We start from the raw sequence: 14,091 nt of genomic DNA on the forward strand, positions 1-14,091 counted from the left end.
CCCCCACCCTATGATCCACTTCCGCTTCCATGGTTCCATCCGCTGCCAGATCCACTCCCAGATATCTAAAACCCTTTACTTCCTCCATTTTTTCTCCATTCAAACTCACCTCCCAATTGACTTGACCCTCAACCCTACTGTACCTAATAACCTTGCTCTTATTCACATTTACTCTTAACTTTCTTCTTCCACACACTTTACCAAACTCAGTCACCAGCTTCTGCAGTTTCTCACATGAATCAGCCACCAGCGCTGTATCATCAGCGAACAACAACTGACTCACTTCCCAAGCTCTCTCATCCCCAACAGACTTCATACTTGCCCCTCTTTCCAAAACTCTTGCATTTACCTCCCTAACAACCCCATCCATAAACAAATTAAACAACCATGGAGACATCACACACCCCTGCCGCAAACCTACATTCACTGAGAACCAATCACTTTCCTCTCTTCCTACACGTACACATGCCTTACATCCTCGATAAAAACTTTTCACTGCTTCTAACAACTTTCCTCCCACACCATATATTCTTAATACCTTCCACAGAGCATCTCTATCAACTCTATCATATGCCTTCTCCAGATCCATAAATGCTACATACAAATCCATTTGCTTTTCTAAGTATTTCTCACATACATTCTTCAAAGCAAACACCTGATCCACACATCCTCTACCACTTCTGAAACCACACTGCTCTTCCCCAATCTGATGCTCTGTACATGCCTTCACCCTCTCAATCAATACCCTCCCATATAATTTACCAGGAATACTCAACAAACTTATACCTCTGTAATTAGAGCACTCACTCTTATCCCCTTTGCCTTTGTACAATGGCACTATGCACGCATTCCGCCAATCCTCAGGCACCTCACCATGAGTCATACATACATTAAATAACCTTACCAACCAGTCAACAATACAGTCACCCCCTTTTTTAATAAATTCCACTGCAATACCATCCAAACCTGCTGCCTTCCCGGCTTTCATCTTCCGCAAAGCCCCTACTACCTCTTCTCTGTTTACCAAATCATTTTCCCTAACCCTCTCACTTTGCACACCACCTCGACCAAAACACCCTATATCTGCCACTCTATCATCAAACACATCTTAACGCTACCTCGCTAACGCGGGAAATGGCAAACAGTTTAAAAGAAAAAAAAAGATATATATATATATATATATATATATATATATATATATATATATATATATATATATATATATATATATATATATGTATATATATATATATATATATATGTATATATATATATATATATATATATATATATATATATATATATATATATATATATATATATATATATATATATATACTTTTTTTTTTTTTTTTTTCTTTTAAACTATTTACCATTTCCCGCATTAGCGAGGTAGCGTTAAGAACAGAGGACTGGGCCTTTTTTGGAATATCCTCACCTGGCCCCCTCTGTTCCTTCTTTTGGAAAATAAAAAAAAAAACCGAGAGGGGAGGATATCCAGCCCCCCGCTCCCTCCCCTTTTAGTCACCTTCTACGACACGCAGGGAATACGTGGGAAGTATTCTTTCTCCCCTATCCCCAGGGATAATATATATATATATATATATATATATATATATATATATATATATATATATATATATATATATATATATATATATATATATAATAGCTGTATACCGCAGGAAACGGACGAAGGTCGGACCATCCACTCATATGCACATATGTATATTCATAAGCGCCCATACACGCACATATACACATATTCGTACACGTAAACAGACATATAGATATATACATATGTACATATTCTTACTTGCTTGCCTTCATCCATTCCTAGCGCCACCCGCCCTACAGGGAACAGCATTGCTGCCCCCTGCCTCAGCGAGGTAGCGCCAGGAAAAGACAAAAAAGCCCACATTCGTTCACACTCAGTCTCTAGCTGTCGTGTGTAATGCACCGAAACCACAGCTCCCTTTCCACATCCAGGCCCCACACAACTTTCCATGGTTTACCCCAGACGCTTCACATGCCCTGATTCAATCCATTGACAGCACGTCAACCCTGGTATACCACATCGATCCAATTCACTCTATTCCTTGCCCGCCTGTCACCCTCCTGCATGTTCAGGCCCCGATCACACAAAATCTTTTTCACTCCATCTTTCCATCTCCAATTTGGTCTCCCACTTCTCCTCGTTCCCTCCACCTCCGACACATATATCCTCTTGGTCAATCTTTCCTCACTCATTATCTCCAGGTGCCCAAACCATTTCAAAACACCCTCTTCTGCTCTCTCAACCACGCTCTTTTTATTTCCACACATCTCTCTTACCCTTACGTTACTTACTCGATCAAACCACCTCACACCACACATTGTCCTCAAACATCTCATTTCCAGCACATCCATCCTCCTGCGCACAACTCTATCCATAGCCCACGCCTCGCAACCATACAACATTGTTGGAACCACTATTCCTTCAAACATACCCATTTTATATATCATATATATTATTATATATATATATATATATAATGTTTTTACCTATGTGTTGGAAATTGCTCATGCCGTCTTAGATAACATGAAAAGAATATAATCCTCAGAAATTATAACTTTAAATAACACTTTCTAATGTTGCATTCTTTCGCTTTCAATTTTTGGCGCTTTTGCTGAAAGGGAAAAAAAAAATGCTAAGCGCTGAAGAAATTCAAGTGAATGCCACTGTAGTTACAAGGGCTGTAAATATTGCAAAACTCTTTCGCGCGTTATTTGAAAGAAAATTTACCCCTTGGGGGTTTGGGGGAGGGTTGTGGGTGTGTGTGAGAGAGAGTTCTCTGTACAGTTGTTTTAAACGTTAGAAGGATATGCAAAACAGAGGAGGTGGATCAAAAGGATTGCCCCAGCTGGTACAAGACCCAGTCAAAACTGCGGAGGTCGGTTGAGGTCTGAATAACGCTCGATGCAGGGCCCACGGCTGGGGTGGGGGAGTGACCGAGCATTCAGTTGTCTGTCGGACATGGTCGGATGTGGGTGGCTGGTCGTCTCTCCTCGGGGCCTGCTTTCGAGGGTTCGCTACCCGTAGATGTCGCGGAGTGAGGGAGGGGGAAGCCATGGAATGAATTAGGGATGTCGGATCTGGTGTGTTTATGATCATTACGACTGTGTGACAACTTATGCTTAGTGGTGTTACAAGTTGACATTTCTTTTTTTTTTATTTTTACTTTTTCTTTTCGTAACTAATGTGTTTTGTGGCCAAGTGGGCAAACTGCATTTACTTCAGATATTAAATAGTGGTAAGTACAGCTCTTTCTATCCATATATATTTGCATGTACTGAAGTCAAATATATATATATATATATATATATATATATATATATATATATATATATATATATATATATATATATATATATATATATATATATATATATATATGTATATATATATATATATATATATATATATATATATATATATATATATATATATATATATATAGGTGTTACCGTACTCCGCCTGCGAAAGGTTACATCGCACATGAAAAGTTACCTTTGGCGAGACTTTATCATTGAGATTTCAGTTTCTTCAAGCAGCTTACTGCTGTAGAGGAGTCATTTTCCCCTGCTACTGAAGGTAGCGCAGCCCTGAGATGCAGGAGCCTTTTGGGGAATAATGCTTCCTGGGAAACACCAGGACCATTTCATAGAAATTGGGATGTATGTATATAGATAAATAGATAGATGATTAGATAGATAGGTAGATAGGTAGATAGATAGAAAGATAGATAGATAAATATAATATCACGTGTACAATAGAGACTTTTGCACTGGCAAGAAAAAAAAGAAATCTATAATGAAGAAAATCAAGGTAAACATAACCATAGAAAACCGAGGTAGAAAACGGCATGTGGACTACAGAGGGTGGACTATGCTTGTCTTGCAATTGCTCGACTTATTATATATTCAGACTTTACTGCATTGAAGGCATCGCACAGGATATGGGCCACTCTTGGTCAAGATTATCATATTGCATTGCTCAGTGACCTGTAGTAATTTCTAAATGTGATATGAATTAATAATTATCTTTCTTCCGTATTTAGTAAGTGGAAATACATGCAGGAGTAGATAATAATAATAATAATAATGATAATAATAATAATAATAATAATAATAATAATAATGATAATAATAATAACTATAATAATGATGATAATAATAATAATAATGGTAATAATAATAATAATAATAATAATAATAATAATAATAATAATAATAATAATAATCATAATAATGATGATAATGATAATAATAACAATGGTAATACTGATAATAATAATAATAATAATAATAATAATAATAACAATAATAATAACAATAATAATGAAAACTAATATTACTACACTATCACTGATGATGATAATGATAAATGTAATAGCAATGATATTAATGATAGTGATAATAAAGTAATGATGATAATGATAACTCATTTATTGATTCTTATATTACAGCAATACTACTACTAATGATGGTAGATGTAATACAATAATAATGATAATACTAATACTACTACTACTAATAATAATAATAACAATAATGATAATAATAATAATAATAATAATAATAATAATAATAATAATAATAATAATAATAATAATAATTATCCCTGGGGATAGGGGAGAAAGAATACTTCCCACGTATTCCCTGCGTGTCGTAGAAGGCGACTAAAAGGGGAGGGAGCGGGGGGCTGGAAATCCTCCCCTCTCGTTTTTTTTTCTAATTTTCCAAGGGAAGGAGCAGAGGGGGGGGGGGGGTGAGGATTTTCCCCTCTGGGGCCCGGTTCTCTGTTCTTAACGCTACCTCGCAAACGCGGGAAATGGCGAATAGTATGAAAAAGAAAAAAAAATAATAGTAATAGTAATAATAATAATAATAATAATAATAATAATAATAATAATAATAATGATAATAATAATAATAGTAATAATAATAATAATGATAATAATAATAATAATAATAATAATAATAATAATAATGATAATAATAATAATAATAATGATAATAATAATAATAATAATAATAATAATAATAATAATAATAATGCTCTGACATGGACACACAGACTTAGTTAACCAAAGACTTATGGTATTACCCTCGAGTGCGAAATTTAATTCACATCTGAAGTGGCACTTCACTTGTCCAGTCACCGAGTATTATTCCTTTTTCCTCGCGAGGCTTATAGGAAAAAGAGAATTCAAGGAGTTCAGTTGGCCTGGTTATTTTTATGTATGTAAATCACATGTCATTGTTGATATCAGTGTGTGGTGTGTGTGTGTGTGTGTGTGTGTGTGTGTGTGTGTGTGTGTGTGTTGGGGGGGGGGGGGGAGGGTGCTGGGTTGAAACATCTTCTAAGGTGGCTCCCCAATGGGGGCCTTGGCTCCCACTTGTTTGCCCCGCTTCGTGATTTCGTTGCCCCGCTTTTTGTGATTTCGTTGCCCCGCTTCGTGGTTTTGTTGCCCCGCTTCGTGATTTTGTTGCCCCGATTCGTGATTTCGTTGCTCCGCTTCGTGATTTCGGTTGCCCCGATTCGTGATTTTGTTGCCCCGCTTCGTGATTTCGGTGCCCCGCTTCGTGATTTCGTTGCTCCGCTTCGTGATTTCGTTGCTCCGCTTCGTGATTTCGTTGCTCCCGCTTCATGATTTCGGTTGCCCCGCTTCGTGATTTTGTTGCCCCGCTTCGTGATTTGGTTGCCCCGCTTCGTGATTTCGTTGCCCCGCTTCGTGATTTCGTTGCCCCGCTTCGTGATTTCGTTGCCCCGCTTTGTGATTTCGTTGCCCCGCTTCGTGATTTCGTTGCTCCGCTTCGTGATTTCGTTGCTCCGCTTCGTGATTTCGTTGCCCCGCTTCGTGATTTCGTTGCCCCGCTTCGTGATTTCGTTGCCCCGCTTCGTGATTTCGTTGCCCCGCTTCGTGATTTCGTTGCCCCGATTCATGATTTCGGTGCCCCGCTTCGTGATTTTGGTTGCCCCGCTTCGTGATTTCGTTGCTCCGCTTCGTGATTTTGGTTGCCCCGCTTCGTGATTTCGTTGCCCCGCTTCGTGATTTCGTTGCCCCGCTTCGTGATTTCGTTGCTCCGCTTCGTGATTTCGTTGCCCCGCTTCGTGATTTCGTTGCCGCGCTTCGTGATTTCGCTGCCCCGCTTCGTTAGTTACTTTTCGTAATAGACGAAGCGGGTAACTGGATTAAAGGGTCGACATGACGTTTTCTATGCAGATGGTATATTGAATTATATTCCTAGAATTATACTCCGAGTAGGTCATTGAGCCTATAATGCTCCTGGTACGTCGATCTTTGAGAAAATAATGCTTCCTCCGAGTCGATCTTTGAACCAATAATGCTCCTGGTACGTCGATCCTTGAGCCAATAATGCTCTTGGTACGTCGATCCTTGAGCCAATAATGCTCCTGGTGCGTCGATCCTTGAGCCAAAAAGGCTTCCTCCGAGTCGATCTTTGAGCCAATAATGCTTCCTCCGAGTCGATCATTGAGCCAATAATGCTCCTGGTACGTCGATCCTTGAGCCAATAATGCTCTTGGTACGTCGATCCTTGAGCCAATAATGCTCTTGGTACGTCGATCCTTGAGCCAATAATGCTCTTGGTACGTCGATCCTTTAGCCAATAATGCTCCTGGTGCGTCGATCCTTGAGCCAAAAATGCTCCTAGTACGTCGATCCTTGAGCCAATAATGCTTCCTCCGAGTCGATCTTTGAGCCAATAATGCTCCTGGTGCGTCGATCCTTGAACCAATAATGCTCCTGTTGTGTCGATCCTTGAACCAATAATGCTCCTGGTGTGTCGATCCTTGAGCCAATAATGCTCCTGGTAAGTCGATCTTTGAGAAAATAATGCTTCCTCCGTGTCGATCTTTGAGCCAATAATGCCTCTGATGCGTCGATCTTTGAGCCAATAATGCTTCCTCCGAGTCGGTCTTTGAGCCAATAATGCTCCTGGTACGTCGATCCTTGAGCTCCCGGTAGCCGATGTTTGAGTCAATAATGCCTCTGGGGCGTCGATCTTTCAGCCAATAATGCTCCTGGTACGTCGATCTTTGAGAAAATAATGCTTCTTCCGCGTCGATCTTTGAGCCAGTAATGCTCCTGGTGCGTCGATCCTTGACTCATAATGCTCCTGGTGCGTCGATCCTTGACTCATAAGGCTTCTGGTGTGTCGATCCTTGATTTATAATGCTGGTGTGTCGATCCTTGATTCATAATGCTGGTGTGTCGATCCTTGATCCATAATGCTTCTTGTGTGTCGATCCTTGACTCATAATGCTTCTGGTGTGTCGATCCTTGACTCATAATGCTTCTGGAGTGTCGATCCTTGACTCATAATGCTTCTTGTGCGTCGATCCTTGACTCAATGCTCCTGGCGTGTCGATCCTTGATCCATAATGCTTCTGGTGTGTCGATGCTCCCGGTGTGTTGACCCTAGACCCATAATGCTCCTGGTGTGTCGATCCTTGATTCATAATACTCCCGGTGTGTCGATCCTTGACTCATAATACTCCCGGTGTGTCGATCCTTGACTCATAATACTCCCGGTGTGTCGATCCTTGACTCATAATGCTCCTGGTGTGTCGATCCTTGACCCATAATGCTCCCGATGTGTCCATCCTGAACTCATAATGCTCCTGGTTTATCGACTCTTTACCGGGTAATGCTATTGTGTGTCGATCTTTGAACCAATAATGCTCCTAGTGTGCCGATCCTTGACCCAATAATGCTCCTAGTGTGCCGATCCTTTTGACCCAATAATGCTCCTAGTGTGTCGACCCTCGAGCCAGTAATTCCTCTGGTGTTTCCGTGTTATATTGTGTCGATCAGTACTTAACCAAATTATACTCCAGGTACGTCTGTCCTTCATCCAATAATGCTCATCTTTTCTCAGTCCTTGAGGCAGTAATGTTCCTAGTAGGTCGATCCCTAACTCAGTAAGGCTCTTGGCGTGTCGATCCTTGAGCGCATAATGCTTCTGGTGTGTCGATCGTTGACTCATAATGCTCCTGGTGTGTCAGTCCTTGAGCCAATAATGCTCCAAATGTGTTTATCCTTGATCCATATAATGCTCCCGGTACGTCGATCTTTGAGTCAATGATGCTCTTAGTGTGTCGATCTTTGAGCCAATAATACTCCAAGTGTGTTTATCCTTCATCCTTATAATGCTCCTGGTACGTCGATCTTTGAGTCAATAATGCTCCAAGTGTGTTTATCCTTGATCCTTATAATGCTCCTGGTGTGTCGATCTTTGAGCCAATAATGCTCTTAGTGTGTCGATCTTTGAGCCAATAATGCTCTTAGTGTGTCGATCTTTGAGCCAATAATGCTCCAGCTGTGTTTACCCTTGACCTTTTAATGCTCCTGGTGTGTTGATCTTTGAGCCAATAATGCTCCAAGTGTGTCGATCTTTGAGCCAATAATGCTCCAAGTGTGTCGATCCTTGAGCCAATAATGCTTCAAATGTGTTTATCCTTGATCCTTATCATGCTCCTGGTGTGTCGATCTTTGCGCCAATAATGCTCCAAGTGTGTCGATCCTTGAGCCAATAATGCTCCAAATGTGTTTATCCCTGACCTTATCATGCTCCTAGTGTGTCGATCTTTGAGCCAATAATGCTCTTAGTGTGTCGATCTCTGAGCCAATAATGCTCCAAATGTGTTTATCTTTGATCCTTATAATGCTCCCGGTATGTCGATCTTTGAGCCAATAATGCTCCAAATGTGTTTATTCTTGACCTTATCATGCTCCTAGTGCGTCGATCCTTGAGCCAGTAATGCTCCTGGTGTGTCGATCCTTGAGCCAATAATGCTCCAACTGTGTTTAACTTTTGATCCTTATAATGCTCCTAGTGTGTCGATCTTTGAGCCAATAATGCTCCTAGTGTGTCAATCTTTGAGCCAATAATGCTCCAAGTGTGTCGATCTTGGACTCAGTAATATCCTTCGCTGGTCGATGCCCCATCTTCATAATGCTCACCTCGGGGTCCAGCGTGAACATTGTCATTATAACACTGGTTTAACGAATGACTTTCTAACGAGTTCGCTATTTCGTTTAATAATGCTTCTGGTGCCATGTTTTTCTGACATTAAAAAAAATAATAATGCTCTTTATTTATCTTACATTCATTGTTGCCTTCCGTGGTTCGAACCTCCGTCTAAAGTCCCCCCAAAAAAGACTGAGTTTCCTAAGCATAAACGCAAGGAAAACGGTGTTACCGCATGAACGCAAAGAAAACGGTGTTACTGCATGAACGCAAGGAAAACGGTGTTACCGCATGAACGCAAAGAAAACGGTGTTACCGCATAAACGCAAAGAAAACGGTGTTACTGCATGAACGCAAGGAAAACGGTGTTACTGCATGAACGCAAGGAAAACGGTGTTACCGCATGAACGCAAGGAAAACGGTGTTACCGCATGAACGCAAAGAAAACGGTGTTACCGCATAAACGCAAGGAAAACGGTGTTACCGCATGAACGCAAAGAAAACGGTGTTACCGCATGAACGCAAAGAAAACGGTGTTACTGCATGAACGCAAGGAAAACGGTGTTACCTTATGAACGCAAGGAAAACGGTGTTACCGCATGAACGCAAGGAAAACGGTGTTACCTTATGAACGCAAGGAAAACGGTGTTACCGCATGAACGCAAAGAAAACGGTGTTACTGCATGAACGCAAGGAAAATGGTGTTACCACATGAACGCAAGGAAAACGGTGTGAGGTGAATGTGAAATACGGCAAGGCAGAGAACAGTGCATGAATAACCCAGTGGCAGGTTGAGGTATATGCATAATCATGCAGCCGTGTAACGTGTGATTTATAATACGGGAGAGAGAGAGAGAGAGAGAGAGAGAGAGAGAGAGAGAGAGAGAGAGAGAGAGAGAGAGAGAGAGAGAGAGAGTGTGTGGTATATATATGAACTGAGACTGTGGGTTACGTGTATGAATGAGAATACGGGGCGACACGGTGTATGAATGAGAATACGGGGCGACACGGTGTATGAATCAGAATACGTGGTGACAGGGTGTGTGAATCGTACAGGGCGACACGGTGTATGAATCAGAATACGGGGTGAGAGGGTGTATGAATCATACGGAGCGACACGGTGTATGATTCATACGGGGCGACAGGATGTAAGAATCAGAATACGGGGCGACAGGGTGTACGAATCATACGGGGCGACAGGATGTAAGAATCAGAATACGGTGCGACAGGGTGCACGAATCATACGGGGCGACAGGGTGTACGAATCATACGGGGCGACACGATGTATGCATCATACGGGGCGACAGGGTATATGAATCATACGAGGCGACAGGGTGTATGAATCATACTGGGCGACAGGGTGTATGAATCATACGGGGCGACAGGGTGTATGAATCATACGGGGCGACAGGGTGTATGAATCATACAGGGCGACAGGGTGCACGAATCATACTGGGCGACAGGGTGTATGAATCATACAGGGCGACAGGGTGTATGAATCATACTGGGCGACAGGGTGTATGAATCATACAGGGCGACAGGGTGCACGAATCATACTGGGCGACAGGGTGTATGAATCATACGGGGCGACAGGGTGCACGAATCATACGGGGCGACAGGGTGTATGAATCATACGGGGCGACAGGGTGTATGAATCATACGGGGCGACAGGGTGTATGAATCATACGGGGCGACAGGGTGTATGAATCATACGGGGCGACAGGGTGTATGAATCAGAATACGGGGCGACACGGTATATGAATCGTGGTATGAGTGTGGTGTGTTTAAGGGCGCGTATTCTGTATGATTCAGTTCAAGGAAGAGTATGATATACGGGGTTAGAATAAGGGAGATGACAGTGTATGAATGAGTATATAAGGGAGCTTGGTGCATGATTTCAGAATACGCCAGGAAATGGGCGTATGAACTGGGATACGTCATACGTCAAGGAATGGGCGTATGAACTGGGATACGTCATACGCCAAGGAATGGGCGTATGAACTGGGATACGTCATACACCAAGGAATGGGCGTATGAACTGGGATACGTCATACACCAAGGAATGGGCGTATGAACTGGGATACGTCATACACCAAGGAATAGGCGTATGAACTGAGGTACGTCATACGCCAAGGAATAGGCGTATGAACTGAGGTACGTCATACGCCAAGGAATGGGCGTATGAACTGGGATACGTCATACGCCAAGGAATGGGCGTATGAATTGGGATACGTCATACACCAAGGAATGGGCGTATGAACTGGGATACGTCATACACCAAGGAATGGGCGTATGAACTGGGATACGTCATACGCCAAGGAATGGGCGTATGACCTGGAATACGTCATACACCAAGGAATGGGCGTATGAACTGGGATACGTCATACACCAAGGAATGGGCGTATGAACTGGGATACGTCATACGCCAAGGAATGGGCGTATGAACTGGGATACGTCATACGCCAAGGAATGGGCGTATGAACTGGGATACGTCATACACCAAGGAATGGGCGTATGAACTGGGATACGTCATACGCCAAGGAATGGAGGTATGAACTGGGATACGTCATACGCCAAGGAATGGGCGTATGAACTGGGATACGTCATACGCCAAGGAATGGGCGTATGAACTGGGATACGTCATACACCAAGGAATGGGCGTATGAACTGGGATACGTCATACGCCAAGGAATGGGCGTATGAACTGGGATACGTCATACGCCAAGGAATGGGCGTATGAACTGGGATACGTCATACGCCAAGGAATGGGCGTATGAACTGGGATACGTCATACACCAAGGAATGGGCGTATGAACTGGGATACGTCATACGCCAAGGAATGGGCGTATGAACTGGGATACGTCATACGCCAAGGAATGGGCGTATGAACTGAGGTACGTCATACGCCAGGAAACGGGCGTATGAACTGAGGTACGTCATACACCAAGGAATGGGCGTATGAATTGGAAAGCGTCATACGCCAGGGTATGGGCGTATGAACTAGGATACATGAGCGAATACAGTACGTGGTAGAAGTACCGGTACAGAACACATAAGGCGTAACCCTATCGACTACAGGCCACCGCGAGAACTCAATACAAGGGAATGGTAAGCGTCATCCCATTTCCCCCATCCCCCATTCCCATTCCCATTCCCACCTACTGATGTGGAATATACCCATACCATCAGCTTACTGGGTTGGAGACCTGCTATTGGGCGTTACAGAGAAGGGAACATTAAGGTTTGGTGAGGGGGGGTTACAGAATGGTTACAGGGGATTACAGAATGGTTACAAAGGATTACAGAGTGGTTACAGGGGATTACAGAATGATTACAGATGATCACAGAGTGGTTACAGGGGATTACAGAATGGTTACAGGGGATTACAGAGTGATTACAGGGGATTACATAGTGATTACAGGTGATTACAGAGGGGTTACAGGGGATTACAGAGGGGTTACAGATGATTACAGAGTGGTTACAGGGATTAAAGAATGATTACAGGGGATTACAGAATGGTTACAGGGGATTACAGAATGGTTACAGGGGATTACAGAATGGTTACTGGGGATTACAGAATGGTTACTGGGGATTACAGAATGATTACAGGGGATTACAGAATGGTTACTGGGGATTACAGAATGGTTACTGGGGATTACAGAATGATTACAGGGGATTACAGAATGGTTACAGGGGATTACAGAATGATTACAGGGGATTACAGAATGGTTACTGGGGATTACAGAATGGTTACTGGGGATTACAGAATGGTTACTGGGGATTACAGAATGGTTACTGGGGATTACAGAATGGTTACTGGGGATTACAGAATGGTTACAGGGGATTACAGAATGGTTACTGGGGATTACAGAATGGTTACTGGGGATTACAGAATGGTTACTGGGGATTACAGAATGGTTACAGGGGATTACAGAATGGTTACAGGGGATTACAGAATGGTTACAGGGGATTACAGAATGGTTACAGGGGATTACAGAATGGTTACTGGGGATTACAGAATGGTTACTGGGGATTACAGAATGGTTACAGGGGATTACAGAATGGTTACTGGGGATTACAGAATGGTTACAGGGGATTACAGAATGGTTACTGGGGATTACAGAATGGTTACTGGGGATTACAGAATGGTTACTGGGGATTACAGAATGGTTACTGGGGATTACAGAATGGTTACAGGGGATTACAGAATGGTTACTGGGGATTACAGAATGGTTACTGGGGATTACAGAATGGTTACTGGGGATTACAGAATGGTTACAGGGGATTACAGAATGGTTACAGGGGATTACAGAATGGTTACAGGGGATTACAGAATGGTTACAGGGGATTACAGAATGGTTACAGGAGGCAGTCCTTCGCTAATGATGCGAATGATCAACGTAAGGTTTCGTTGTGCGCTGTGTTTAACGTAAGGTTTCGTTGTGCGCTGTGTTTAATGTCAGGTTCCTTTTTGCGTCGTGTTTAACGACAGGTTTCGCTTTCTACTGTTTAACGTCAGTTTCGCTTTGCGTTGTTTAATGTCAGGTTTCGTTTTGCACTGTTTAACAACAGGTTTCATTTTGCGCTATGTTTAATGTCGTGTTTCGTTTTGCGCTGTTTAACGTAAGGTTTCGTTTTGCGCTATTTTAACGTCGGGTTTCGTTTTGTACAGTTTAACGTCAGGTTTTGTTTGGTACTGTTTAACGTAAGGTCTCGTTTTGCGCTGTTTAATGTCAGGTTTCATTTTGTACTGTTAAACGCCAGGTTTAGTTTTGCGTTGTAAAATGTCACTCGAGATCTTTAGAGTCTAGAAACCATCTAACATCGTTTTCTACTTAGATAACAAATGAACTTATCTAACAGTGAATATTCTTAGACTGTTATCTTAATAGCTATTCTAAGCTATATATATATATATATATATATATATATATATATATATATATATATATATATATATTTTTTTTTTTTTTTTTTTTTTTTTTACTTTGTCGCTGTCTCCCGCGTTTGCGAGGTAGCGCAAGGAAACAGACGAAAGAAATTGCCCAACCC

The 14,091-nt window shown here is 42.1% G+C and overlaps 1 protein-coding gene across 2 annotated transcripts in view; it reads left to right on the forward strand.

Annotated features, from left to right (window-relative positions):
• The first annotated feature begins 3,025 nt into the window (after window positions 1-3,025).
• Window positions 3,026-14,091, forward strand: part of LOC139764410 (nephrin-like) — a 605,317-nt gene continuing 594,251 nt past the window's right edge. For both annotated transcript variants that reach the window (XR_011716371.1, XM_071690970.1), the window contains exon 1: window positions 3,026-3,293. The gene's annotated coding sequence lies outside the window, so the exon portion shown is untranslated. The remainder of the gene's footprint in view (window positions 3,294-14,091) is intronic.

Source organism: Panulirus ornatus, chromosome 49, assembly GCF_036320965.1.
Source record: "Panulirus ornatus isolate Po-2019 chromosome 49, ASM3632096v1, whole genome shotgun sequence".
Taxonomy (NCBI): domain Eukaryota; kingdom Metazoa; phylum Arthropoda; class Malacostraca; order Decapoda; family Palinuridae; genus Panulirus; species Panulirus ornatus.